This window comes from Colius striatus, chromosome 8 (genome assembly GCF_028858725.1).
Source record: "Colius striatus isolate bColStr4 chromosome 8, bColStr4.1.hap1, whole genome shotgun sequence".
NCBI classification, from domain to species: domain Eukaryota; kingdom Metazoa; phylum Chordata; class Aves; order Coliiformes; family Coliidae; genus Colius; species Colius striatus.
Window position 1 is genome coordinate 7,122,610 of NC_084766.1, and position 25,952 is coordinate 7,148,561.

The following is a 25,952-nucleotide window of genomic DNA, read 5'->3' on the forward strand; positions in this document are numbered from 1 at the left end:
GTGTTCCAGCTTGTACCCATTGCCCCTTGTCCTATCATTGGCCATCACTGAGAACAGCCTGACTCCATCTTCCTGACACCAGCCTTTTATGTATTTGTAAACATTAATGAGATCACTCCTCATTCTCCTCCAAGCTGAAGAGCCCCAGCTTTGCACTTTGCAGTCAGAATGTATAAGCCCTTTTAATCAATTGTGCCAAGCAGCAGACAATTCAGAAGCTGCTGTTGACTGACATGTCAGACTTGAAGAATTGGGAATTCATGTTTTCAAAATTTCTGTCCCGGTGGTTTCAATGATTTTGATTTTTTTGTGGAGTTTGTTTGTTTGCTAAACATACTACAAAAATATTTAAGAACTTATTGGCAAATGTATTATTTCAGAAGATGATAGAAAGTCTATCAGCCAGCCTACTCTGGAATTTAAACATATTGTGATCGAAGTGATCTAGGTAGCTTGTAAATGTTGAGTTAAAGCTGGAGTTCAGCCTGTGTATAAATGTCATTGAAGTTAATAGTTGAGTTTGGCTTTTGCTGTTTGAGAATCTCCCATTTGTCATAAATAATAGCCCAGAGTGGATGAGAAGCAAAAATGGAAAATCAAAAGAGGTAAAATTTAAAAAAAGAAAAAGAATCTATCCTCTAGCTGTAGTTTTTCTGTCTACTTGCATTCTCTTAATAGAATATTAATCCTTGCAGGATTATATGTGATAGTTTCATGGTATGCTTTTTTAACCTTGCAAGAACATGTCCTTCAATTCTTAGTTTGTGATAGCAGAGATAAAATGTCAGTGATCACTGTCCTTACTCTTCTTATGAAATGTTTCTTTAACACATCTTTGCTATTTATATTATTTGGTTAACTCTTTCATTTGTGTGGTTGACAGCTGCTTATTAAATGAAAGAAGGCTTCTGTTTCTTCATTACAGTGGATAATGCTGTCAGGTAGAAATACTGACATTCGAGCTGTTCTGAATTTTGAAGGTATCTTCAGGCCTTCTGGGATAATATATATCACATCTTTGACTGGAGTCTTTCCATGTTAAAATATCTATTTCAAATTTAGTTTCAGAAGTGAGACAGACAATAATCCTTTTTATTATTCCGCCTTTGTCACCTGAGATTGCCTGAGTTAATATGTCTGCCCATTTTCTCTGACCCTGGCTGTTGCACCTTATGACTTTGATTCCAGATTCTGAAGTGATGTTTTTGACCTCTTTTGTTTTTCCTTGTTGCCTTCAAACAAAAGGGAAAGTGTTTTGGATTACTAAAAGCTATGTTCCTTTTCGGTCAGTTGAACTCAAAGAAGAGAAGAAAATAAATGTAACTCTGGCATGTTTTCACTCCCATCATGTAATCTCTTTATATCTCTATAAATTTGTTTATAATACATGCAAAACAAAACTAAAATGCACGTCTTCATACATTTGCAGGACGCCAATATTTGAAGCGGTTTAGTGTTGACTTCTTTATTTTTTCTCTTTTGTGAAGATCATACAACATATATATTCCAGATAGGCTGTTGTTGATTGTCATGCAGTTACTCTTCTGAAATGACAAGTTTGAGTATAATGGCTGACACACAGTAACCACGTAACTCATCTGTTCTTGGTGATAGCCCTTGCAATGCTGCTACAGTCAGGGCTAGCTTGAATGACCAGCCACAAAAGTGTAAATTGTGCCAATTCAGGCTGTTCATGGCAGCTGATGGTTTTTGATGCAAGTTTGAGATAAGATACCTTAGGTTAAGTTCTGGCTTTCTTTGTACAAGTGTTGAAATTGATTCTTGATTTCATAATTTCTCTTGAACATGTTCCAGTAAGAAGTTGTCTTGTTGCCTTTTTTTTTCAGCTATGGGAAGATGTGAGTAAATCTCGCAGACACTGAGGATTTTTTTCATCGTTTGTCTGTTTACTTGTGGGTTACATTTGTAATGGATAGTGTGAGGTTTTTCCTCATCATTGACAGAAGAAAATAATCCATGTTCCTCTAGAAGGTTTAGCTAGCTAAAAATGAACACTATGCTGGTGAACTTGATTGTTAACTCTAAGGTGAATGTGTTTCTTTCTGTTTGTATGAGTGATTAAGGAAAACCAAGGATCTTTTTGTTGAGTGAAAACCACTTTATTTAGCAATTCATCACAGTCTTCCCTGGTAGTAATCAGATACTTTGTGGAGTTCCAGAAAATATTCTTTGTACTGAAAGTGGTTTTCAGAGATGGATTCTAGGGGCATACAGCATCAATTGCTTTTTTAAAAAGCAGTCTTTAGTAATCTTTCTGCCTCTCAAGTACGTGTTCAGTGATGTCGCCTCTGCATATGTACAAAGATAAAAAGACAGATGCAACTAATTGTAGCTAATGAAGTCCTCAAAGAGTCACATAACCTGTAAATCCCCAGAAAGATCTAATCCACCAGCACAGAAGAAAAAGTTCCTGGCCCCTTAACTGTCAGTGTTTTTGTCCTGGAAGTTGAGTATATATGTACTTTGAAAAATGCTTTGTTTCTTTGCTCATTCTTGAGGCACTGATTCCGTTATTATTCTAATCTGTAACGTGGCAGTTGTTCTGTTCTGTGCCGTCATTTTCTTCAGTCAAAATTACTGCTTTTTGTCATCGTGTACTTCCTTTCAGATGAATATTTGAGTACAGAGGCACAGCCTGGGATCTGGAGACTGAATGTTTGTTTACACCCTTACAAAGTCTTCTGAAGAGTATTCTGCCTTTTCTTCTTTCCAGATTCTGCCCCTTTTTATGGTGTCAGTCTAACCCTTGAAAACTAATTAACAGCTCAATGCTATATCTTGCCTGAAGCTTTTTATGCTTGTACAATACAAGTGAGTGTGAATGCTTTATTTTGGGTTTTTGTTACATAACTTTAAAAACAAAAAAAAAAAATCTCTTTTACTGTATTTTACAATAGAAGTGGGTGGGAGCAGCCACATGGAAATACATTTAGGTGTCATTGTACTGCAATCTTTAATGCAGTGCAAGCAGTTTTGCTTGGCTTATTCTCACTTGACATCTATTTCATTTTCTGCTCAGGAAAAGCCTTGTATTCAAAACTACCATGTTAGTTGAAAGCTGGAGATGGAAGAACACAGATTACTCATATCTGGTGCAAGGCCACATGACAGGTGCCCTTATTTTTAGAGAAGGCTAGCACAATCTAATCCTGTGATGTTGCTTGGAAGTATGCTTTGCTTGAAGCAACTACTCTATAGGTTACATTCCTACACGATTAATAGTGTGACTGGAACAAAAATCTAACGAGTTTAATATCAAAATTCCCTCAATCTAAAGATACCTTGCTACATCAAATGAAAAATAGTCTCTTGTTAACTTTCATACATGGATGTAGTTTCCTGCTTTGTTTCCTTCCCAGTGGAAGAGAGGATGTATTGTCTGCCTTTATCATAGTTTGAATCAGTAGCTGTAAGGATGTGTTACAATGTGAACCACTCAAAAAGACTGAGCTCTTAGTAGAAAACATAAATATTAAAACTTTCTATTGAAAATCTTTGCCATGGACAGATTAGTGACCAGTATTTGTCCCATATATCTGCTACTTGTATTAGATAATTTCAGTACAATTTACCGCAGTATGTCTGAAATAAGCAGCTTCAATATCTTCTCAGTTATTCAATACGTGTCATCATTTTCAGCCATTTCTTTTCCTTTGTACTTTTCATGATAGATGCATTGTGAGGAATAATTTCCCAAACCATCTGAGGATATAATGTGTTACTGACTGTGACAAACCATTAAGCATATTAAGTACATTGATTGAAGTTTATAACTTTAGACCAAAAGTTTCAGGTTTTCTGAAAGCAAGTAAGCTCTAGGGTCTGATAATGCTATACAGATATGATTGAGATCTGATTGGAAAATGGAAATTTCTATTGAAATCAGAGGATGTTACTCTGAAATTTAGTATTTTTAAGAAAAATTCACTCAAAGGAAATTACCCACTTACACTGTTTAATGGAACATTTGCATATCCTTAAGGATTATAACTTTACAGATAACATTTTATAGATTTTTATAGAAAAGTACAAGAAAGAGCTTTGTATAGTTGAAGCAGCGTTTTCATTGATATTTAAACATGATGCTGGAACACCGGTAAGAATGCATTTGTCCAAAGCTGAAGAGTTTTCATAGGTTTTCTTGTAATGTTATTTGTGCTGTCAAGATGCAATTGATATAAACTTTATACAGTTCTCCAGCTTATTCTGTTATTAGACTGTATTAAAACTGAAACAGTATAGAAATGTATGCTTTTAAAATGAAATCCCTTTATAGCTGTATTAGCCTATCTACCTACTTTAGGTCTAGGGAGATTAATTTCCTGTATTTCACTAAAAGTTTTAAAGATATACATTATCCAGCAATAAAGTTTGTAATAGGCTCTTCACAAGATTGTTAGTGTGTACATTTTTTCTTGTAAAAAAGCAGGATTTTTTGGTTGTTTGGTGGGGGTTTTTTTTGTCCATCATAAAACACTTCTTTTCTGCTGTATGACAGCAATGCATACAGTTCATAATTGAAAATACTGTCAGCCTCTTTGAGAGCAAACAGAGTGGAGTTAAAGTGCAGGAGGGAACTGGTACTGTGGCTCATCTGTTGTTCAGGTGGAGATGAGCCTCTGAAAAAGTCACGTCCCAGTGAATTGGAAGTCACTGTTTTACTCTCTGGAATCACTGAATGGTCACAGACATGATGTGTGTGATGTTCTGCATTATATAAATGTGTTGTGGATTTTATTTTGCCTGGATTTTATGCTTTTGGAATACTGAATAACTCTTGAAATATTACATGCTTTTTTGGAATGATTCATAAACAACCTTAGGGATAATTGTTGCGTAATTCTCATAGTCAGACATGTTTCCAGCAAAGTATGTTCATTCTTCAAATCCCTATGTATATATTTAAAGGCCTGGAGGCTCTCCCAATTCTTTGCTTTCTTCCCCTTTCTCTTAATCTGAGCTTGAATATTTAGCATCTCTCATTTTCATTTTTTTTCCTTGTCTATTTTTACTCTTGCATCCTTAATCCATGCCATCTTGATACGTGGTTTTCCAAAGAAACTTCCTGCTGCATTGGTTGTGCGTGCCAAGAAAAACCTGTCTGAATGAAAGTAATTAAAATGGCATAGTAAGTTAGTCTGTTAGGCTGCATAAATTGACTTTCATTTCCTAAACCATTTTAAGTGACAGTAAGTGTTTTCACTTGAATTTCAGAGCTCTGATGAGTCACCTTTTATGTAGGCATTGTGATGGCACTGTTGATGCCTCACTATGACAGTCTTAATATAGCTGTAATTATTCTGAAGGTATTCAGTAAGTAAAGTCATTGTATTAATCTGTGTTTTCTTTCCTGGCTCCCACAGAAACGTTTAACTCAGTTCTTTCTCATGTTCGCCTTATACCACATTTTTGTAAGGAGATGGAAGTATCAGATGGAGTCATTTAGAAATCCTATTTCATACTTGGTAGCTGCTCCTTGCCTTCATGCTTTTTCTATAGAAGAAATTCAGTAATTCAGGTACAGTTACCATTGTATCTCCATCAAACTCATACCTGTACCTGTCTGGCAGTGATAGCAGATAGGTTTAAACAGTGTTGCTAATTTCGGTAATAAACTGTACTCTTTGACCTGTGTGATGCAAAAATAGTACTGCTTCCCTCACACTCCTATTCACAATGCTGGGTAAAGCTGAGCACAGGACTTTGCATCTTAAGTACAAATATCTTAATATTTTTATAACACCTAATAATCTGTGTTTTATAGCTAATCATTTAATAATTTGTAAAGGTAAAAGTCTTTCGTTGAGAGGAATTGATTGCCCTTTCCATGATTCCCAAAAGCATAAACTACTTTAGCAGAAATGCCTCTAATTGTCATGCATACACCTTGATTAACTAATAGGCTCATGAATTATTTTAACAGTTATTTTGCAGTCTTCTGAATTCCTTCCAACCCTGACTACTAGGAGAATTATTTAATCTAAAGTATACCAGGAAAATATGTTTTCTGTTGTTAAAAAAATAAAAGGAGACTAGAAATCTGAAAGTTGTGCTGCAGACTTTAAAGAGACATAGGGTAACAATTCTCTGCAATATCTGTCACACACTAATTTATTTAAGAACATTTCCTGAAATCCGGTCCAGTAGTATTTTTATAGATAGGAATCTAATGGGATACAATGCCAAATGGGCTTTAAGAAGTGCCTCACATGTCTTTCCAGTTCCTGTAAAGTGCAACTTCATGGTGCAACACATTAATTTCACTGACTGTAGTTGAATTAATAATGCCTTGCATTCCTTGTATAGCTGAATACGTTGCCATTTTAAAACCTACCGGTACAATGAACCTCATGAAACAGTCTGTGAATTCATACATGCAATGACTGTGGATATTGCAGTTATGTTTTCTAATGTTGTGGATAAAATGACCCACTAATTCATCATAAAAGAATAATGGTTGCCATAAAGTTTATAAAGTAGATCTTAAAAACACAAAAATGTATTTAGACCCTAAGGGTATGCTTATTTGATCTGAGCAGTATTGTGGCTGGTCTTGTGCTGTAAAGAAACTGAAGGCACCTGTGTTTTTATTGAATAAAGCATAGTTTGATTTTAATAAAAATAAACTTGATAATAATGTAGTATTGATTCAGAATATAGAACTTAAAGAGAAAATTAGTTCAAATAACAGTAAGGCTTGAGCCAAAAGTATTGGTTTGAAGCAACATCAGTGGGATTTATATTGTATCTTTCTAAAGTCCTGAGCTTACAGTTAATTAATGTGTGTTTTGTTGGGAGTAAATACATTGGGTGAAGTCCTGGCTGCCCTGAAATCAATATTTGTTCCATTAATTTCATTAGTGCTTATTGACTTAAGTAGATTTATTCATCTGCCCAAGGTAGACAAAGCATTTATTTTTCTTGCTGAATAAACACCACTTTTGAAGGTTTTCCTTTTATGAGCCTTAGTTTACACAGAGCCTCTTTGTTTATTTGCATGAAAAAGCTCAAATATGGGGATCTTAGTCTGTTCATGTTAGGTTATAAAGATGATTTGAGTCCTCCTGCATTTCAGACATCATTGAAGCCTGTGGGAGCGGGAGGTGTTTAGTGCTTTTCAAAAGTTTTCAATATGAAATCTAATTCTAAAAGGACTGAATAAATTAGCTATTTTTCCTCTGTACAATATGGCTTTTAAACAAGTTACACGATGTGCAAATGTGCACTGAACATGATTATTCCTAAAATAGAAGTTATACTAAACTGCTACTGTGCATTCTCCTAAATTGAGAACACAATTTGTGATTTACTGAAGAAGTCTTGAGAATGGCTTGAGGGAGTCCACTGTTGATGCTGAAAACCAATTCTACTTTCAAAGAGTTAAACAGACGATACTATGAAACTAGAAATTAATTCCTGATGGTGATTTTCCCCTTCTCCAATGTTGAAGTCCAGTCCTATGCATTTCTGCTTTCACTGCATGTGACTAGTGTTTGTCCTGCTCCCACTTGTCGTCACAACACAGTGTAGTTGTATGTCAAGTTTTTTAAAGGAAATTATGGTGCAATTCAATCCAGACCCTCCCCATTTTGTTCAATCATTTAGGGATGAATCATTCAAACTGTCCTTCAGTCTGCTTGGTAAAGCAAGCAAACATCATTTCTCTTGCAGGTGGCAAAACGTTTTCACATTTGTGTCAATTGCTTTATTCCCACATCAGTTTGCACTTCCCTCCAGCTGGCTCTTAAAGGGTTATTAACTCTGTCAAATAAAATGCAGCAGTTATGAGTGCAACTTGAATTGAAATACATAATTATGCCTAAAGCTTTTCTTCCCTTAGGTAGCTCCTCATAGAGCACCCTGCACTCAGCTGTGTAGGACATTACCTGGAACTGGTTGATCTGATAAAATGCTTAGAGTATCTCACATGCTAGCCAAAACCTTTTGGTAGAGGTTCAAGTATTATTTCTTTGGTTTAATTGGAGAAAATTGTTTCACTTTTTGGTTTGCTGACTTGGTGTGAAATTGAAAATGAGCATTTCTAGGCTGAGGATTCCACCCAAGCTTTTATTCTCACCAAATTTAAAGGAATTATTAATGACAGAAATTGTATGATCAAAAGCCTAGGCCATTTTTTTTAAATTTGGTTTTAACACTTTTAAATTAGAATCTATGTGGAAAGTTGTGGCAGAGAAGCATTTTTGACAGAACTGGAGTTGACCCAGTGTGTGTTGCGTATGTTCTTCCTAGGTAGCTAAAGGGAATATGATTATTTTATGACTTCTGTTTTTTCTGGAATATTCCTTTGACACTCAGTGTGTTCTCAGAGTTAACAGTCTGGGATCCTGCTGTACCTCTAGTTCCCAAATATCTTTTTAATCCCTTCATTGTGCTAAACAAAAGGAAATAAAAATACTTTATATTTTTTTGAGGTGCAGATTTCAATGTGCTAATCCATTTGTTCAGGCTTTCAGAACAACAGGAAAAAAAAAAAGCTCAAGTGCTTTTGCTGAATCCAATTAAGATATACTTAGTGTGATTAGAGATACCACAGCAAACAATGAGAAACAAAAGGATTTGTTTCCTATTAGACACCTTTCACTTTAGCATTTGGTGTCGGAAACTATTACCAATATATGTGTATCTGGAAGTTCCATTTTGCAATTTGAAGAAGATAAAATATATTTTTTGAGAAAAAAACAAGGTCTGACATTTGAGATCCTTGCAACAACTGCTCTGGGTGAAACAAGATTGAATGGCACTACTAGCATGTAAAGCTATTTTACCCCTATTTCCATGAGTATCCGTGTGTATGAGGATGACATGTTTATATTGCTTCAATGTGAAAGATGAAATGAAGCTGTATCTATGTGCAGATAAGACATAAAATAGAATATGCAACTTGAAATAAAAATTGCCATGTTGCACTGGAAATATGAATATTAAAAATTGTAAACCAGATAAGGTTAGCTTGGTAATTTCTACCTGTGTTAAAACATGAAATGCAGGGTTAATATATATGCTCAGAGAAAGCAGAACTTTAAAGCAATAAGAAGCAGCAGAAATTGCAATGCAAAAAGAGTTATTTTGATCTTCCTTCACAAGTTCCAAGTTGGCTTTGCAGATTTTTAGCTTCAGCTTTTCTCTGTCCCGTATTTTCATAAACTCAGAAAGGCCTAAATGAGGAGTCCACAGCTGCACCACAAACCAATTATCATGTTGATGGAACAATGGCTGCAATGTTTTTAGGGTAAATCAGAGTCTTTAAATCAATTTTACCTAATATCTTCTTTACTTCTGTATATTTTATAGTTACATTGATGCTTGAGCTGTAATTAAAGTTAGCCTAGGAGTTGGCAGAAAAAAAGAAATAAAACCACTTATCAGGACTAACTTTTCATTATGTAAACATAAGCTGATATATATTCATAAATGTAATACAGAAGAAATATCTGAATGGTTTTGATGGGTCTGCATATATCTAGATGCATAAAAATAGAAGTATATATAGTTTTACTATATATGTGCTTTTATAGGAACTCTTCTTATTTATGTATTTATATTTATACACATTTCAGCAAAAGTAACAGAATTCTTTCCCTCCTAGAAAGACTTTTAGCTCTCTTCCTCATATAAGACGTAATCAGGTCCTATGTGCAGAAACAGGTTTTATAGTCACATTATCTTTAACTAGTAGTGGTGTGTCCAAACAAAATCAGGAAATACATAGTGCATCTATGTTATCTTGCATTCGCTGTTGACTTGTACTGTAACAAACTTGATAATTTCTTTTGTATTCTTTTGAAGTTCCTGCTCACTCAGAAGCTTTCCTTGTGTAACCTATGCTTTGATATTTCATGTGTTCACTCACCAGAAAATACATAATAATTCTTAGATACGTGCATTTAGTCTCTGTTTGAGCTCCTGTCTAAATACTCCTTAAGCTAGAACAGTGAGAGCATAGGCATCCTGCCAAATTGATTTCAGTTTCTAGTTACTCCAGCTTATTACCACCATGATTTTCTCTTTATAATCTGTGACCCACTTCTCATTGACTAGTAGTAAAGTTAGTGGAAGTCAACTAGATTGTTATAAATTGAGACCACAATGGATCATAATCCAATTATAATTTTATTAATTGTAGCAAGTAGAATATGAGCAAAGACAGCGCTGGATGACAGGGAAGTCTGCGCTCCGCCAACTGCCGTCCCGATCAGTTCAAACAGTCCCTTTTTTATACATTTTAGTCCGTGGCCGTGAAGCACTGTAGGTGCTCTGCGCATTCTTCAGTTGCTGTGAAGGGGGTCGTTTTCTGCCTTCCGGTGGTTGTTGAGTAAGGAGTCTTCCTCCTTTGTTCCTCAGAACATCCTGTAGTTATCTTTGAGCAGTATCTCTTCTGCTTGCATAGGTGGTATTGGTATGTAAAGGCAATTACAGTTATCTTATCTCACACAAGTGATGTCCAGCGCAATTTTCCTGACTTTTGTTGTCTAACCTTTACATTGAACTTAACATAAATCTCAATAAACAATACCGTAGTTCATAGTTTCTTACATAGATCAAGGGTTGCATGTTCTAGAAGTCACTGAATTGCAAATTTGCTGTTGTATGAAGTGTTTTTCTTCAGTGTGATTTCAAGTATCTGGATTATAAAGCAAAGAAAATTAAGAGATACTTAAAAAATAATATATGTTGAGTTCCTGAAGTATTGTTTGTCATGAAAACACCTGAAATCCTTAGATTTCAGAATCTCCACTGTAACATTACAGATTCTTTCTTGCTTCAATAGAACATATTTCTGTTCTGTTTGGATAGGACAGTGAGGTGTAAGGAAGCTTTACCTTCACAGAGGTAAGGGTTTTTTTCAGGACTCAGATTCAGTAGGTGCCTGTCTGTCTTCATGGAACTTTTTGAAGTTCTGTAGCCATCGTGGCAGCTAAACTCTGCCAATAAGCTCAATAGACCGGGTTTTGAAATAACAGTAAAAAATATGCTGTCATTCTTACACCTTTTTATCTTAGATTTGATGTATAAGAAATCATGGCTTACAGGATGTGCATTTCTATGAACTTTGTCTCTTTTATGAGTTGTGGTATTTCTTGCCAGCAGCATGGAGGATTTATCATGCAATGGTTGTCACATTTTCTGTAGTAGGGTTATTTTTCTGTTGTGTACAGATATGATTTTCCACTTCAACAGGGTAATAATGTTGAGACTCAAGGGAATGACATATGTATAAATTGAAATTACAGACAAAGAGGGGACTCTGGGCTGTTCTGAATATTTCGGGTAAATGTGAGGTTAGATATGTCCTGAATGCTGGCCATATGTTTGAACAGCTCTGGGAGCGAGATCACCGCAAGGCCATCAGGGAGGATTTAGATGGATGATTTCCACAGCTTTGAAGAGGCAGAGATGAGGGAGAGTTCTGACCATGCCTTTTTGAAACAATGGCACTGATTCTGGGTACTGTAAATTGAGGGGACACTGCAGCATAGGAGGAAGAGGGTTAAAGTCTGGCTGCAATTATACAGATGATGAAAAGAGTAGAGGGATAAAATCAGTACATTGACTTGAGATTGTACACGTTGTACTGCATCCAAGATTAGTTCTCTGACATCGAATGAAAGATCTTGTCTAAGCTGCTTTAGTTAGCTTTGTGTTTGGTGAGGATTGACTACAAATCCTCACACATGTCCAGCCTGCATGGTAGAGTCAGGGCAATCAAGATTTGCAAGCTTCTGGAACAAATGAAACCCTACTATTTATATGGACAGATAGAAATCTCTTTGTAGATAGCTAGCAATTTGTTTGTCTCCTGACTGATCTAAATAACTACCTTTGCATCATGTGAATAACTGTGAAATGTCTGTAAAGGCTTTGGTGGAGCTTTTCTCAGTGGTGGGATGGGGATGTACAGAGGAGGAGGCATTCAATGCAGTTGAACTGTAAACAATTAACAGTTGGGACAAATAGTCAAATCAGGAAAAGTTTCTGAGTGGCTGTGTTGAGAGCAAAAAACCTCATACCAAAATCAGTCAGGCGTACAATTTTCTTTTGAAAGTAAGGACTGAAGTCATGTAAGAATTTTTCTACTAGATTATTGTTAGTCCGTTTTTCAATATATAGAGTTTAACAGAAATTTCAAAGGAGTGATGGAACTCCTAATGTTAGTAGCAATACAGGTTTGAAACGTTAAAGTAGAGGTCAGGTCAGAGAGAGAATGGAGCCAGCTCCTCCATCTGCTCAGGAGGAGTTGGAAGCTACTAGTCTTGATGAAGAATTACTCTCCTTGAGAGCAGCATGTGTTGTACTGAGTCAGATCTGTTTCTGCAGATGGAAGGAAGCAGGAGCATTACCATCATGTTGAGTATCAATACTGATATGAGCAAAATTACTAGATGGGATTTTTTTTAAAAGCTGCACAAATTCGAGGTATTTAAACTGCAAGTCATGTGCACCAGGTATTTTTTTCCAAAGGCAGCATAATAATTTGAACATTTCCCTGTGATTTTAAGGCTTTTATTATATTTCCTAGTTCACTTTAAACTGCTAGCTTTAGGGAGGAAGTTTTGTACCACAGGAAAGATGTACAAAGTGTAAAGCCATTAAAAATGTATTTTCTTTTTCAGCTGATACATGTTAGAAAATTTCTTCTTTGCAATTGCTTTGGGTGCTGGTAAACCTACTGTTTTCTGTGACATTATCTGTAGCAGCTTGAGGCAGCTTTCTTGCAAAACATTCTGACTGTATATCTCTCTGTGGCCTGCTTGCATTTAATAAATGTCTATTTTTGTTTTGATTTTTGGTCAAAAATATTGCTTATTAAATAAAAAAAAAGTGAATTTAGAAGATATTTAATGGAGAGTAATTTTCGTGTACATTGTGGAAAAAATAACACCATGTTTGAGGATTTTTTTTTTTAAATGAAATTTAAATTAGCCTAATGTTTCTAGAGACATTACCAGGGAATATATTCTGTAGTGTGTACATTAAAAGCCTTCTTAGTACAATGCTCTCTGCTAATTAATTCTGCCCATTATCAATATTTTGCTCCTGTGTAAAATTAAACGTCTACAAAGTCTAATTCCTCAAAAATGGCGTAGAAAGTATACAGAGGATTTAAGATTAGAGTCCAAATGTTGTTATGATAATAAGGGCTACCAATTTTATTTTTTCTTGCAAGAAAAGGCAGAAGTGGGGTTGGCCTGTTGATCACAGGAGAATTGAGCTTAATACACATGTAGTTGTTAGGGATCAGTTATAATTTAGCAATTAAGCACTCTGTGTAAAATAAGGACTAATCCTGCAAAAACGTTACTGATATTAAAATCAGTAATTAAGTTATTACTTTTTAAGTATGACTTAAGAGATTCCTATCACATACTAAGGCCAAAGAAGAAATAGTTGAAAACTTATTTTGAACTTTGCTATGAATACACAAAGGCACACAGGAAAACAGTTCTACTTATACGAGCTGTTCTTTACTAAGTGTCGCTGAGATTCCAGCCTAACTTTTAAGCAGGCAAACAAAATTAACCTGAAAAAAACCTCACACTATTTCCTTTTGTCCAATGTTTACCCCATTGTTTAAAGAAAGGATTCAGAAAAGAAACCCATAAAATAGAAAATGTTGCTAACTGTTGCAGTAGCTGTGTGTGGTTTAAGTTGGGAGCGAGTGGTAGTGGTTTGGAGAATGCCATTTAAAAGAAACTCTCATTGTTAAGAATGACCTAGAAACCAGGAAAAAGATTTGACTTGAAATTCTATGTATTGCATCCCACATATTTACCTTTATGTACCAAAAAAATACTTACTTGTATGTAAAGAATTAAATATAAACATTATTTTCAGATAACTTATTTATTCTGTGCTCTGTAAACAGAGAAAATTGTTGGTTTATGCTTGTTGCAACATTTTTAGTCATCTGAATAATGTAAAGCATGCATTTAAAATTAATTTTATCTGTTTTTAAAGTAACCGTTTCTCTGTTTCAGTATGCTAGCATTCAGCAATTTATTAAAACAGAAGAAAATCCCTACCTTCATTAAAATAGTAACAGATACTCTTTCATTGCTTCAGGAAAGTGGTATGTTCAATTAAAAACACATGCCTGTTTTATATGTCTGAGGCACTGAATCCTGTCAAATGTTAGGCATTGTCTCCTAGCATGCCTTGGGAAAGGAAAATAGTTCCCTTCACAGCATGGGGCAGCTCATGTCTTCTCCCCAGTTCCTGTTTGAAATCCCACTTTTTCATAATATCTTTTTGCAGTCTATCTGGTGAGCTGTAAAATGCTACATAATGGCTTTAAGGGGTGGGATCCAAATGAGAGAGAAATGTGAAATGGGACAGCTAACAACATTGTAGACTTCATCTCATGAAGGTTTTGTATTCAAGTGAGGTGTCCTATGGACATCATTAGATCATTATTAGCAGAATACAATTAACAAGTAAGGACCAGAGAATGTATAGGATTCAGGCACGAGTGTTAGATCAATGCTGAGTTTCCATAACACACCTGCAGTTAAAAAAGGCTTTTCAACTATGGAATAAGCAAGTCTGGAGCAGCATAAGCACAAAGCCTGTCTAGTGATAGCTTGAAGAATGCTTGTTATTATTCTCAACAGTGAGGAGGAAAAAACAGCATGAAGCGTGATCTGTATTACAGTTTTGCTCCAAGTTCCCTTCAATTTGTAAAACATCTAATTATTATTTGTCATATTGGATTTTCCAAGTGAGAGTTTCAGTTGGAGACAAGGAAAGGAAGCTTTAAAGCATTATTTAAAGCATTAAAGTTTTAGCCATATATAGAGGTATAGTCAAGGCATATACCTTAAAGAGGCTTGAGCTAAGTATCCATATCAATTATCCAAATAGTTGCATTAATTTTGCAGTATCACTACAACTGCAGAAAGTGGATAATTTCACTGAGGTGGAAAAAAATAGATCAATGGTACTATTGATGTGCTCCAGCTGAGGTGTACGTGGCATTTAAAAGATGAAGCGTGGAGCCCAAGCTGTCAATTTTATCATAAAAATGTACTGATTTTACCTAGTTAAAACCCATTAGTTGGCTGAACTCTTGCACATTGATTATGTCTCAGGAAGTTATTTTTGAATGTCAAGCACTTGCTTGGGCAGACAAGTTTCTCTTGTGAATTTCTCAAGGTTAGTGAGGCCATCCTGTGTTTCTTGGGATATATTCGTATATTCTTTGCCAGTTTTCATGCAATGTGGAGACAGACAGATGTATCGGAGGCAGAAGGTGTTTCAAAATCTTCTTTTAATAATAGTGTTCTTGAATATTTTTATGGGGCTGTTTTTATTTAGACCAAGTATTGATTTATTCCCTTAGTAAACTGGTATAAAACAGTTTTGGGTAACATGATTGTCAAGTAAAGCAAGTATTGCTGAAGACGTTACTGTAACATTTCCATGTGTCTCACTGATCTAGGAGACAATAATTGTGTGTTAGGGGTTTTAAAGCACCGTAAGCATGGTGTGATGCTAGAGCAGGAATTGCTTCATGTTATTTATCTTCAAAAGATGAACTGTCTTGTTTCATTTACAACAGAAACTGAGGAGGAAATTAATGGAATTAGGTAATTTTCAGGGTTCATTTTATGATTTAAATGTATAATAAAGCTAATTCAATATGCAAATCTGAGATCTGGCTTGCACTCAAGTACAGTTGAAGTTCTTGCTGGTGTTTGCAGCAGAGTAATTAGCCTCCTCTGGGAGGTATCTGGTTACCTGTCTTTCAAGAGGTGCTACTTGGTTCTTACCAAAAATGTGGTGACACCTGCAGAATAGCTTAATACCTTTCCGAGCAAGAAGTAGAGGAGGAAAGGAGATGGTGTCTTTCCCATCCCAGATTGCCTTTCTTCATGGCAGATAATGAAATAAGTACCTAGATGTACATGAACACCCTGTATATATCTAACTTGCTTTCTGAAAGATTGCTGTTGTGATAGCCAAGAATGAGGATAAACATCTGTCTTCGGGTTAAACTTTTGCTTGTTAAAATGCTTTCTGGAATTCAGTGAATTTGTCTTACAGAAGGCTGCATAACACTGGTACTGTTTTGCTCCTGTTAATGTCTTTCATGCTTATTGTATTAAATCTGCACATTGCAGCGTGTGCAACATTTATGCAAGGTACATTTTGTAAGCCAAAGCTGATTCAATGTGTATAATACATTTTCTTCCTGAAAGAATTAACTGTGGTAAGCTTTTTTGCAGAAAAATTAGTGAGGTTACATTGCAAGGGTAGATCTTGTTTGATTTTGCTTATTTGGGTTTTTTTAACAGCAAGGTGATGCTTGTAAAGCAGGAGAAGTGTGGCCTTACAAAGGCACTGAGAATGAGAAATATTTAAATGTTTATACCTGTAATCAGCCACTAAAGGTTACCATTCCCATGTAAATGACATAGGTGATTCTATTTCAATGTTAATATTTCTTGAAATTAATAGAGTAAGTAATGACATTCTCAGTTCAAGGGAATTTTCAGTATCTCAGAAAATTTTGTTCTCATGAAGAGTCAACCCTGAAAAGTTTACATCCCTGAACATTATAAAGAAAAATGAATGATCTTAAAAGTATCATTAGTGTGTCTTTGTGTGAATATATATTTCATGTTTCTCATTTAAATTTAAAGTTTTCTCTTTTTCCTTAAATTTGAAAGGCTTTGAAGTTTGAATTAATTGCAGTATCCACGTGATCTAGCTTTACTTTAAAAATGTAGAAATAGGCTGTTGGTAAGTTTTGCGGCTCTTAGCCTAGGGTCTGATCCTCAACTGGGTGGGAAGAAATCCAGTCCTACTCAATGTGAGTGATAGCAGAAATCTTCACTTTATTGAAAGCAGGCTCTAACTTATATACACTGCAGGCTTCAAGGCTAGCTCAGAAACAGCAGATGATAGGTTACATTTGCATGTTCATTCTACTTGCAGTTTTGCGATAAGCAAGCTCCCTCTTATTTTCACATCTTGTTTTTCCTTGAAGTTGTCTACCACCTTTAGCCAAGAACAGTCTGACCTTGAGGGAATAGAAAGCGGCCTGCTGTCTACGTGACAGCAACTACTTTAACCATGTCTCTGACTCTGGTCTTGATTGTGCACCAAATCCATATAACTAGAGCCCAGACTGCCTTGCCCCAACAGGCCTAGCATTATACCCCAGGATCCATGTCCATGCTCCCTTAACCATTCCTCCACAATAGGCTAGTTACCAAATCAACTTTATACCATAAATGGAATGAATTGAGTCAAATTAACTCTTCCTAGTGAAAAATTTCTTCTACGTAAAGAAGAAATACCATACTTCTAGCAAACCCAAGCTCTGTAGGCTGGGAAGGAAGGCTGACAGCTGAAACAGTTGGAAACAGTTGGGTTCTACGGTCAGAGTTGTTTAACAGTCAGTGAGAAGCATTTCACTATATATTTGTGGTGTCTGGAATTACCGTATCTTTATTTGTAAGTACAAAAATAAAACTAAAAAGAGAATCAGATAATAATCGAGAAGCGTGATCAGCCAGGAAAATTGTCTCTCCTCATAATACAGCCGTTGTGTCCAAATTAGAGTTATCCAATATGCAGCAGAGCTACAAGTATCACATTTTCAGGTTCAATAACTCCTTATTCCTTCCTAGTGGTTTGTGAGAAGCCTGAATTTTGTTTGAAACTGCTTTTTTTTTGGTATCAGAAGCAAAAGAAACAAAGTAAAGTATAGAGATCTTTGGGCTTTTTTTTCAATGTTTTAAGCATTCCAAAACCATGAAGAGTTTCTAAAATGGGAATGATGGCCAGCAGGAAGAACTGACAGATGTTTCACAGTTGCATGTGCAGCTCTGTGAATGTGGAGGCACTCTGCAGTGCCTGAGTTCAGGAACCACTAGCATGAGTTTCATTTAAAAGGCTATCAGCTTCTTCTATGAGCTTTTCAGTAGTGGATTCCAGATCTGCTGGAGCAACTTTGTCCAGTTACTGTTTCTGCTACAACTAATCACAGATTCTTAAGCACATGGGCCTCACTGAGGGGACAGCTCCTTCCACATAGGGATTATTGACCCCTGCCACAGACTAATGGATCAACATTGGAGGAGGATGTGTCAGAGTGGTAGAGAAAAGTCTTTTGCTAAAAAACATATGGTTCTCAGGTCTCCTCTGCACCAAATGGTTTCAACAAAGTATCTGTGCTGGGTCTCTACAGGCTGCAAGAAGCAATCTTCTGACAAACCAGAAGGAAATCCCTTTCCTCTTGTCATTCTTGAAAAAGCAGTGATGGAATAAATTGTGGCAAAGATTATAATTTTATCTGTTGCTATTCTTGAGTAGTACCAGATTTCTTGCAACTTCTGTGTAATTGGTAAAGAAAATTATATGTGTTCTGAAGCCCAGAATGTGACTCGTTCCAAGGCTTTACTTTGATTTCCAAAATGGGTAAATTTTGAGGAGAAAAATGAAAGAAAAATAGACTATCTCTGTAATTGCTTTTACACCTATCCGCAGATACCTTGGGTGCAAGCAATTTGGCAGAACTACCCAGTTAGGTGAAGAAACAATAAACAACCTTCCTTCCTCTAGGCCAGCCTCTTCCAGCTACTGAGAATATTTGCAGATAAAGCTTACAAACTGTAGCTGTACAGTAAAGATTAAATCAACCTATTAAAGGAGACCAAGGTATACACCCCATGGAAATGAGAACATGCTATTTCTTGTGTTTAGCATCTAGAGATCTGTTTATCAGTACAGTTTAATGAGGGAAGATGTGGTGGACAGGATGAGTCTGTTCCATGCCCTGCAGAATCTACTTTCTATGGTTTTGTGCCCATTAGGCACCCAATTTCGAATCCACTGGAATATGTTATTGAAAGCACAAGAATCTCTTTGTAGGCAGGAAAAACCAATACTGAAGGATTCATTCTAAAGAAATTTCTTTGTTGGCATTGTGGAAAGAAGATTCAAGCTCTTGAGCAGCTCAGATATATGGGGAATGGATAATGTACTTAATTCTTCTTTAAATTGTCTACTTTAGTGCTGGATGAATCACTTGAGAACATGACATGGACTTGTAACACATTGTGGAAGATTGCAGGCACAAAAATCAATGATGATTTTTCATCCCAGGGATTGTACATGTCGTATTATTTGAAATGCCATTTAACATGCAAGCTTTGAATGCACTTCGGCACTGCGTTACTGGTGATTTGGAGGACAGCTGGGGATCTCATTAATATTGGGGATCTCATTAATATTTACAAATATCCAAATGGTGGGTGTCAGGAGGTTGGGGCATCCCTTTTTTCTGTGGTATCTAGCAACAGGACAAGGGGTAATGAGATGAAGCTGGAACACAAAAAGTTACATTTAAACCTAAGCAAAAACTATTTTACTGTGAGGTGAGGGAGCCCTGGCACAGGCTGCTCAGGGAGGGTGTGGAGACTCCTTCCTTGGAGGTCTTCAAGACTTTCCTGGATGCATTCCTATGTGACTTGATCTAGGTGAACCTGCTTCTGGATGGGGGCTGGACTAGATGATCTCTAAAGGTTCCTTCCAACCCCTACCATTCTATGATTCTATGTTGTTCATTTTGCAGCAGATCTAGAAAATGAAAACTAGTCTCAGCCAAAACATATATAATTGGACCTTTGTGGTGGAAATGTTTCATTTTCACATCTTGTAGCAACTTGCTAACAATAATAATAAGAAGCAAGTTTTCTGTATTTATATCTTTTCTTTTGATTTAAAATTACTAATTTAAAAAGCACTTCATACAGAAATCATTGCCTTGGTAATTTCTTTAGGTCACCACCACTAAAAATACAACCTAGCAATGGAATGATTAGGGGGAATGTTTTATTTATGCAAAGGCAGAGAAATGCAGGAAGATAACTTGGTGGAAGTTAATAATGATGCCCTGTTTGCTAATTGTTAGGATTTCTGGTTGTGTTCTCATATGTGTAAACTGAATTCATGATGGCAGCTATGTTCAGTTCATAAATGTGTATCTAGCAAGTAGGCAGAAAAAAGGGGTACAGGGAAGTCATCTCATCTGTCATATCTGACTCAGAGATTTCAAACCATGGGATATTTTTATTATTTAAAGGTCACTTCTTGAAAGCTTTTATGAAATTGTAGTCACATCTGTTGTCACTAATTGGTGCTGTGTACTTTTATATTCCACAATTCGCTAAAGAGGTGGCAGTTGGTTTTAAATCTGGCGGATGTGTGCTTATTTCTGTAGGCAGTTTCAGGACAAAGATTTGAAATATTTCAGAAGTCACAAAGTGCAGAGGAGTGGGCAGATGCCACATAGGCTTTTTACTATCACCACTGAAAGACACAAATTGACAGCTCTTAAAAGACCATGTTACTTCCTGTAGCGAGGGATATAATCATATGAATGAAAACTGCCTTTGTATTTCCACAATCTAATACCAACTTTTGTTTGTATATTTTCATACTGAATTTTGATGTAAGTGGAACAGCCCCTTCCCCCCCCGCCTTCTTTTTTTTCCTCTATGATAAGCAATATCTCTTTTGATTCAAACTAAATGTAGTTGCTTTTACTCAGTGTCATTACAGAGAGATTCAGGATTGTGCCACTGAAGTTCTGAATGTGTTGCTGACAAAATAAGATGGTTTAGGAAAATAGCCCCAAGATTTAAAGAAAGATGTTGAATTGCTTTCTCTGTAGTAAATATATTCATTTCCTCTCAGAAGATAAGATTTAGGGTAGTTCTATGTTCAGTCTTAAAGACAATGCTAGAATCTAGTCTAAGAAAATAACATTTACAAATGCTATGTCTTGTGGCAATTTTCTGATTGCTGGCAACAAGAGAAAAAAAAAAGAATTGAAAACAGAATAAAGCAAACAAGTTAAACCTCAATCAAAAGGAAGTCATCAAGCTTCTAAATCTTACTAGCTAGTGGTCTTGGTTCCATCATAAGCTAATTAGGTGGGTTGGATTCAGCTGGGGTTCATTCAGGAAAAAATGCAGTGTAAAAAATATGGTAAAGTTATCTTGATGGAAAACTGTTTTTCAGGTCCATTAAAAGATCTCTGACTCACTAATATTGGGTAAGAATCTGAATAGAACAAAATTCATTGAGGTGAACTAGTTACATCACTATGCTGTGCTCTTAGTCTGTAATAAGGCACTCAATGATTGCAGCATCTCATGGAAGATTTAATTGGATTTGCTATCTTGAAAATGGTTTTTGAACAAGTACACAAGTTTGTGGGATCCACATCCTTGAAGATATTCAAAACTCGTCTAGATGAGTTGCTGAACATCCTTATCTAGTCTGGCCTTTGCCCTCCTAGCAGTGGATGCACCAGGTGACGAATAAAAATCTCTTCCAGCCTAAATTAATCTGTGATCCTTTACTAATCCACTCTATCTCTACCTGCATCTTTCCTTACCAAAAACATTGTCCTCGGTTTAGTCAGTAAAATGTACACAAACATAATTGTGTAATCTCTTCTATCTTGACAGGTAGCACAGTGGATTTTATAGTTCTCCTGGAAAAATAGGTTCTGCTGTGTGATATTTTTTAAAAACTTGATGAGTCAAACAAACAAAGCTAACCAGGTCTGTCAGGCTGGAATTAAATGTTAGGCACTGTTCATGGACAGAAAGCAGTATTACAGAAGAGGTGTAATTGTTTCCTGGAAGTAACAGAAGTTACTATAATTTAAAGCTTCTTGATGTTTTTGACAGTTACAGCTGTTAACATATTGACTGCTGCTGAGAGAGAAGCAAGGTATATTTGTGTGGTAGATGCAAATGTGACCTTAGACAGAGGTCTGTTTTATTCTGTCTCTAAAAAAGGAGGAAAAAAGAAAGAAAGGCACCAGTGTCTTCTGCTTTCAGGTTTGGCAGTGTTTCCTAAATTCTGCTTGCTTGTGTTTCCTCACTGTTGAATCCAATCCCATTATTCATAGTACCAATTTCCATTTCTGTTTATTGGGAGAGACATCCTGATGCAATTGCACAGGAGGGAATGGGCACTTCTCATCTGTAGCATTGTCCTTAAGTCATACCAGTGGCTATCCCAGCATGAAAATAGTGCAGACAATAAGAAGTGAAAATGTGATCTCATCATTTCTGCAGTGTGATCCAAGTCTTGGCATTAGAGAACACCTCAGTTCTTGGAAAGCCTGAACATCTCCAATGTTACTACCTTACCAGTTGGATCTGTTTTCATTTGCTCACTAGGTCAGCTGAAGTATCCTAGCTGAGAGCTCTTCAAGGAAATACTAATCTATGTTAACTTCAGATATGACCTATCCTAAATCATAGAATGGTAGGGGTTGGAAGGGATCTCTAAAGATCATCTAGTCCAAGCCCCCTGCAGAAGCAGGTCACACAGGAATGTGTCCAGGCGGGTTCTGAAGATCTCCAGAGAAGGAGACTACACACCCTCTCTAGGCAGCCCATGCAAGGGCTTTCTCACCTCAACAGTAGAACAGTTTTTTCTTAGGTTTAAATTGAACTTTTTGTGTTCCATTTTTGTGTTCTCTATTGAATCAAGCACTGAGATGGCCAATCGTCTTTCATTTCAAGCAAAGCCAAACCAATCCTATCAATACCAACAAAAGAATGTTTTGTCAAGGGCATTTAAAGTCTCTAAACTACCCACTCTCAGGACATGGCATGAGACCTTTCAATCTGAACACGGGAGGTCTGTCTAAAATTTTAAACATTTAAATGGAAACTTTAAACATTTAAGCATCTCAGTGCTCACAGTCAGGGAGGCCTTGGCTACCTGGCCCAGCCTGTTGTTGCCTTGGTTCAGGGTGGGATGGATAGTCTGGCTAGGCCAGTGGCTCTGTCCCGTTGGAGTTAATTTCTGTTTGGTCTGTCAGGACACACTGAGAATCAAGAAAACGATGAAAATAGCTGTTACTGCTTTTATTTCTTTGGTGTGCTGTAATTTTAGCATCAGGAACACAACTTTCTCATTTCTAATTGAACATTTGGCTATTGACTTCTTAAGCTCTTGTCTGCCTTCCTACTCTACAGGTTCTATTTGCCCTCCCCTCACTCTCTCCTTCCACTGCTTTCTCCAATATGTCTTATTGCTGTTGGGCTGCTTTCACCTTTAGGAAGATGATCTTTTATTAGAAAGATTTTGTGGTTTTCCATGATGATTTGTGTGGGATTATTTTCTATGTGCTTGCCACTTTAAAACTGGGAGAGCTGGAAGGGAAGATCACACTTACATTGCAAGAATTAACACCCTACTTTCCCACTGACCGATTGTCTAAAACCTCCGACAGGTTTGTCAGTCCCAGGGTGCTTGTCCTCCCTAGAGTCAGGCTAATGTCCTGGCCTTTCTCGTTGTCACCATGGGAAGGAATTGATCCATGGGATGTTCCAGTGCAAGGGTCATGCTGTGAGAGAGGGCAGTACTGAGGCTCCTGTGTGGAGCAGGCTGAGGGGCACACAGGAGGCACGGGGGAGTGTGTTGCCAGGTCTCTTTGCTCTGCTGCTGCATTAAGATGTAATGCCACCCCAGCTCCACCTTCCCCTGCTCGAGATCTGATGCTGTGGATTGCTCCTGCTGCTGAGAGGGAAAGGAGCCAGCTATTTGCAGTCAGTCAGTCATGCTTTCCCATTTCCGACCGATAACGTTTGGCTGATTTGAGGGAGCATACGCAATGCAGTCTTGGAAGAGGCTGTGTGTGAATGGGGGGAGCTGGCATGAGTGATCACATCCCAACACCGCAGTCGTTCTTCAGTCTCCCCCAGACAGCAGCCACTCCTCTTGCTGGTACTAACCACTTATTCATTCACAGTGCTTGTTTGTATGACAATGCTAATTGAAAGAACTGTTCTAACTTCAGTAGATATTTGTTTGGTTATGTCACAGACAGTAACTTGTAACTTATTAAACCAAACAGACAAATGTTTGCAGCAGTGCAAAAATGTTTGATTTGTTTTTCTTTTCCCCTCTGTGTAGCAATGTGAATCCAAAACACAATCCCCATCTGCAGCCAGTCTGTAAATATTTAGAAAGGGTGTTGTAATTGCTCTCCTCCCTGATCTTCCATAGAGTTAATTTCCATGAAAGGTAGCCTAGTTTGGATTTGAAAGAATAATTCTCACAGATTCTCTGATGAGTTAATGTAGCTTCTTAATCTGTTTCTTACTTTCCTCATATCTTTTTTGATAGCAAATTCACAAAAAGTAGTGATTGAAACTGTTGACTTACGGGTGTTATTAAGTTATTAATGCTTCCAATTAAAAGCCATGTTTAAATATGTACAAATGTTGTATCTGAAAGGCGAAGCTTTCCTCTACCCAGGCAGACGCGCACCTCAGAGGAAAACGAGGAGCCGACTTGATGCAAACGCACGAGGTGAGGTTTATTTCGGAGCTCCGGGTCGTCTCGTAACTCACGCAGGAGTCAGAGGAGGCGACCCTGGTGCTCAGTAGGAAAGGGTTTTTATAGGGTTTACACGCCACACAATAGATATAGGGTTCGAACAATAGTTACAAGCTCTTGACCCTCGGTCTGGCCTCTCCTGATAACCACAGGCCGCAGCCTTTTTTTAGGAAATGTTTTTAACTTCTGCTTCTTGGAAATGAAGCGGTCTCAATGAGACTGCACTTTCGCTGAGGCGGTTGTTGTTCTCATAGTGTGCAGGCCGTACTCCATTTTGTTTGTTTCGCCTCTTCTCAGTTTCGCCTCTTCTCATTCCCCTCTTTTTCTTTTGTACATTTCTAATCTTAGAATTTCTGGAGAGGCCAGGCCAGTGGTCAGGACTAACACTTACTAACATTATATTTCTATTCTATGCTTATAACATTATGGATGTCATTTTGGAGTCTTCTTCCACCCCTTTAGGCACAGTCCTAAAACACACTTATAAGAAATAAAGATTATACCAATAAGAATAATAGTAATTATCACAGTTTGGATTAATGAAGATAACCACTCAGCAATATGTATTCCTAGGGAATTGAATACTTCCCCTACCCAATTTCTTCGGGCTTCCTCTTCAATTCCTTTTGTTTTTTCCTCTATCTGATGTAATTTGTTAATATCGTTTTCTACAGCTTCCGTAACATTTGGGATATGTATACAACAGTCGCTTATTTTATTTTTTAGATACCCACAAACCCCATGTTCCTTTAATAGTAACATATCAAGGGCCATCCGATTTTGCAGAGCCATTTTGCTAGTTGCCTGGAGTTGGAAATTCATATCTTTAAATCCCTTTTTAGTAACAGCCGCTAATCACGCGGTTTGTGCCAACAATTTATCAAGCATCTCCCTATTTCTATATGCTGCGATTTGGGGAAATATGGATTCAATTGCCCACCCTATTTTTATCGCAGTTTTTGGTTCCTGCCATTCATCACTGGGGGCTTCCTCGCCTTCTTTACTTACATCCCTCCTCTTTCGAGGTATAAGTTCTTTTTCTCCAGACTTTTTCCAGTAGGGACACAGTGTGGGCACCCCTAGGGTAATTTGATTAATAGGCCCATCAATGGAAATATGTGTGGTCCATTTCCGTTCGTTAGTGACCCATACTAAATTTCCAGGACTCTGGATTGTAGTATATTTGCAGTCAAGCATTTCCCCATCTGACCCACCTTTAGTATGTGGTGGCAGGGTATGTTTGTATCCTCGACATTCACATCCCCACTTAAGCAGATAACGGACGGGGAAAATCCCTATTTCCCTCTCCGGGGTGTCACAGTTGAGGACTTTGGTACAGTTCCACCCATGTGTGTGTTCCACAATCGTTTTTTTAGAAGTCATCTCATGAAAAGTGTGTGTATAGTGTTGATCCTGCTTTCCTTGAAACTGCACACACCAGTTTACTGGTCCTATGTAGCTAAAAGTTTCTGCAATAGCGGGTCCCCAGATAGATTGCCAGACCTTGGGGTCTAATTGTGTGATATTCTGAC

The 25,952-nt window shown here is 37.1% G+C and overlaps 1 protein-coding gene across 1 annotated transcript in view; it reads left to right on the forward strand.

The window, feature by feature from the left end:
* The window catches only part of NRG3 (neuregulin 3), a 377,309-nt gene that overhangs the window by 38,351 nt on the left and 313,006 nt on the right, over positions 1-25,952 (forward strand).